This window comes from Pteronotus mesoamericanus, unplaced genomic scaffold, assembly GCF_021234165.1.
Source record: "Pteronotus mesoamericanus isolate MK-2021 breed Mesoamerican mustached bat unplaced genomic scaffold, CSHL_Meso_final scaffold_21, whole genome shotgun sequence".
NCBI lineage: Eukaryota > Metazoa > Chordata > Mammalia > Chiroptera > Mormoopidae > Pteronotus > Pteronotus mesoamericanus.
Genome location: NW_026555310.1, coordinates 3,769,610 through 3,774,421, shown reverse-complemented (window position 1 = coordinate 3,774,421; position 4,812 = coordinate 3,769,610).

Genomic DNA, 4,812 nt, shown 5'->3' with positions numbered 1-4,812 from the left:
GGTTTTCTGCAGGCTGCGGAGGAGGAGGAAGTGCGGTTCCCAGCATGCCTCGCATCCTGCACTAGTGGGCGGGCCTCTGACTTCCCCGCGGCAGCTGGCCCTGCAAGACTGGGCACGTCGCCCTGTTGCTACCTCAGGGTCACCCCGAGGCCTCCCGGAAACCCACTGCGGCGAGCCCACACCCATACGGCGGCCACCCCGAGACCCACCGCGAGGTTCACTTGGGCCCGCTTGAGCCCAGCCAGCACTGACCCCCGAAGCCCTCCCTGTGGCCCACCGCGGTCCAGCTCTGGGTGCGGCCCCCAGGGCAGAGGCCGGGGCTGTTCAGTGGAGGCCGGAAACTTGGGCTCGCCCGGAGGTGGTGTTCACTCAACGCCGACTTTAGAGTCCTCCAGCCCTGAGGTATAGGAACACCATGAACAGAGTTTTCAGATGTGGGCCAGTACCCATTCATTCCCAAAAGGTCATTAGCTACAACGATCCGCGCTCGAAAATAACGGAAACCATGGGGTAGAAAACATTGTGATTTTCACTCAGCAAGAGTACTTACTGTATGGGAAAACACTTTTCACTTATGTGGGTAGGTACACTGGGTTGCCAAGTAAACTTCAGGTTAGTTTTTAAAGATGGAAAGCCTCTGTCAGAGAGGTTGGCTCCAAGCCTAGAGCTGGTAGGACAGAGTCCACACCTGAATTTGAAAGGAAAGAACAGCTGAGGTGGAGATAGAAATGGGGGTCCTGGGAAAGGAGAGGGTCTTACTGAAAAAAGACTGAGGAGGAGGAGGAGGAGGAGACTATGGAAGCCTGTGCTGGGCATGGAGAGCAAGTCATTCCAGCTTGATAAACTAGTACAATGGACTCGACTCTGAAGGCACAGTGTGAAGACAGGCACGGGTTGGGAAAGTGGGGGTGGGACCGCTGCTGTTACAGCTGTTGCTTTTCTAGGTAGAAGGTCTCTAGCAGGAAGTTACGCTCTGACCTGTTTAAGCAGATGGCCGGAAATTAGGACACTAGTGTTGGAGGAACTATTTACTCAAGGAGTTTACAGTGCGGGTAAAATTCCCTTAAGGACGAGAAGAGGGTCAAAATGTCCTTCCGACCGAGTGGAGGAAGCTGGAGGCCTGAGACAAAATTAGAGGCCCTAGTCTACTATCGTTTTCCACGTCATTCCCCCAAATAGATGTACTACACTCAGGATCAACCGTGTGACAGGCACTGCAGGGTGTTGGGAAGCCACAGATGAATTAAAAATATGTGACCTCTGCCGTGGTCAGGTGGCTCAGTCGGTTGGAACATCGTCCCCTACACCAGAGGGTTGCAGGTTCCATCCCGATCAGGGCACATACCTAGGCTTCCCGTTTCATCCCTGGTCAGGGCACACATATAGAGAGGCAACTGAATCAATGTTTCTCTCCCACATTGGTGTCACTCTCTCTCTCTTTGTCTCGGCTCCTTCCTCTCACTCTAAAACCAATAAACATATCCTTGGGTGAGGATTAAAATCAAAAGTTAATTAATTAATTCATTAATTACTCTCTAACCTCAAAGAGGTGGAGAAAAGTTGGTAATCAGATGATTATGTTACATTATATATGTTCCTCATGTATACAGATAGATACAATTTTGGGGGGTAATATATCAATAGGTTTATTCTGGATGTTAGTTGTGAGGTGGTCTAGAAGGGGCAGAATAAAGAAAATAGAAGGACTTGATGTTGGATAGGGAGACGTGGGGAGAAGCCTAGCGAATGGTGGTACTATGGGGACAACTGAGAGAAGATAGGGGTGATTACAGGTAACAGAAGGAGGCCAATACCTGTGTCACTCTCAGGAATCCATAGCACCCTCAGCAATGCAGCCCAGCCACTGCCTCTTAAGAAAGTCTCTTCATTGCTAATCTCTTGGGAACTGAAATTGATGGTCATCAAATCATGCAATATTAGAGCACAAAAATCTAGAAGTTAACTAGATAGGGAAATTGTGTCACAGAATGGCCTGGTGGCTTGCCCAATGTTTCCCATTCCTTATTTGTGAAACTGAGATTGGGAATACAGGCATCTTGATTTCAGCTCACCTTCTCATAGTGTACACGCTGTTCTAGAGGCTTCTGCCAACAGAGCAGCCTACAGATTCCAAGATCTGTCTTAGCTGGTTTCTCGTGCTATAACGTTAACTACCTTGGTCCCTCTCATCTGGTTCTCAGTGACTGTTGTGGAAAGTTCCTTCTCCAAATGACTGTCCCAAGGAAGCCCTCACCATGCAGCTAGTGGGGTTTGGGGAACAATCTGGGGGAAAGTGGGAAGACGATTCTAGAAAGAACCATGGCCAGGACCAATGCCACCTTGAGCCACAGAGTGCTCTTTCATTGAATACAAGGATTTTAAGCTGATATATCAGCAGTATGCAGCTCTCTTCAGTGTGGTTGGAGTTAACAACACCAAGAATGAGATGGCGTTTTATGAATTTATCCATAAATTTGTGGAAGTTTTAGATGAGTACTTCAGCCATGTGAGTGAATTAGATATGATGTTTAATTTGGATACAGTATATATCATTTTGGATGAGAGATGTTAAATGACTGCATTGTAGAAACGAATCGGGCAAGAATTCTTGCCCCTTTACTAATTCTTGACACGATGTTAGAAAGCTGCAAAATGAGAGGCTCTGCCAGGCATCATCGACACAGGAAATGAGAACATGGGACACCTCTCAACATCTGTGGCCCAGAAGAATCTGGAAGAGCATACATTGCAAAAATGGGGCATCCTTCCAAAAACACTTTAAATAGGTGTTTTTCACAGTTCCTAAATGGAAAACAAACCTGTGTTTTAAAATATGGTGTACAAAGAAAAATTGTCTCTGAAAGATGTTTTGTTTTCTCGCATCCAAGTACTAACCAGGCCCAACCCTGCTTAGCTTCTGAGATTAGACAAGATCAAGCGTGTTCAGGGTGGTATGGCTGAAGATGAGATGTTTTATTTTCTAACCATAAGCATTTTCCCCCGACTTGTTTAAATTTTGTTAAATAAAATTTTTGCTCTCTTCTTCCTTTTGCAAATTAATTTCAAGAATAGCAGCATGAGGTGGGAAGAAAGTGTGGCAGCTCTTTATCAACCAATTAAAATTTAAAACTTAACTAAAACAAACAAACAAAAAAAAGTTGCTTCTCATCCTCTTAACCTCCTCTCAGTTTCCTCTTCAATCTATCATAGACCACACTAACAGACTGAGCCCTGGCCAGGATGAGGCAAATTATCAGCTTCCCAGTTCTCTGTGGTTTATAGAACCCTGAATTAGGTTGCCTATTTTAGTCCCAGCCTTGAAGTGCTGACTCATACTCAGTTGAGGATATATGAGGTCTGTCCAGAAGGTATCCAGCCATGTACTATGAAAAATAGAGACATTTATTGAAGAAAATACAAGATACATTGTACATAGGACAATGATGCCTCAGTCCCCTTCAAAGTAGGCACTTTGGCACATCACACAGTTCTCCCATTTGTCATCAGCTGCCCCTTTGTATTTTCCTGAATCTAATTGGTGGTCTAAGATCTCTTTCCTTTCAAAGGTGATTTTAGTTTTGGGAAAAGCTAGAAGTTGCAGGGTGCCAAATCTAGACTGTAGGGTGGCTGAGTTACCTGGGTGACTTGATAGTTCACCAAAAAATTCTGTACAAGATGTGAGGCATGAGTGGGCGCATTGTCGTGATGAAGCTGCCAATCACCAGTTGCCCATAGCTGTGGCCTTCTGAATCATCTGTATAGTTTCCACGGAGGGATGTTCAAGTTTAATGCAAAATTTGATGCAGATTCGTTGCTTTAGTTGCTGTCATTTTGAATGCAATGGCCACACAGTACACATGCTCACTCACCAGCATCTACTGCCCCCACTGACTAGTACAGTGAAGTTGTCATTATTCATGCATTTGCATTCCTGTCCACTCTCTTTAGCTGCCAGATAATATTGATGTTGTACAAACTGTTGTCATTATATTAACAATGGGTGGACTTTTTTTGGACAGGCTATATATGTATATATATTTTTTGCAAAACACTTGTGAGCATTTAATGAATTTCTCTCTGTGTGGCTTCAAGCTACCAGGACACAGGACCCTCAACACCCTTATTCTTCTCCTCAGCCCTTATGCTGAAGAATTTGGCCATTGTGATGACAGCCTGCTTTCGGAGCTATCCCTTCCCCAGAAATTTGTAGTGGCCCAATAGCACCACATCAACGATAGGAGCAGCTCCAGTCTTGCTTTTGGCAGCATTTACCTGTGACTGCTCCCGGACCAAGGTCCACAGTTTATCAAGGTTCACAGTGGGGCAGAAGCTCTGGTTCCTCTTTAAGTGGTAATGCCGCATACCAGCTTTCCCAAAGTAACCTGGGTGATAGTTATCAAAGTTGATCCTGTGATGATGCAAGCCACCAGCATTTCCTTGACCTCCCAAATACTTCTGGTGCTTGCAGATGCGACTGTGGCTGTGGCTCACACAAGGCCCCATATTATTATCTCCTCTCCCTTTTAGTTCTGTATCTTCTCCTTAATTCTTTCTTTTCTTTGTTCAATATTTTCTTTTCTCCTTTTTTCTATTCTTTCCTTTCTAGTGTCATTTCTAATTTGCCACTTTTTTTTTTTTTGCTGGCATCTGACCTACCACCTAATCCTGCATTCTTGTCTATAGTGTATCCTATTAAGAAGTTGGTTTCACCCAGAACCTTGGAGTGAGCACTTCTCCTAAGCACTGAAGGGAGAAACAAAAGAAGGAAGAGCCACACAGCGTGGCTGGGAGATCAGAGCACATTTTGTTACT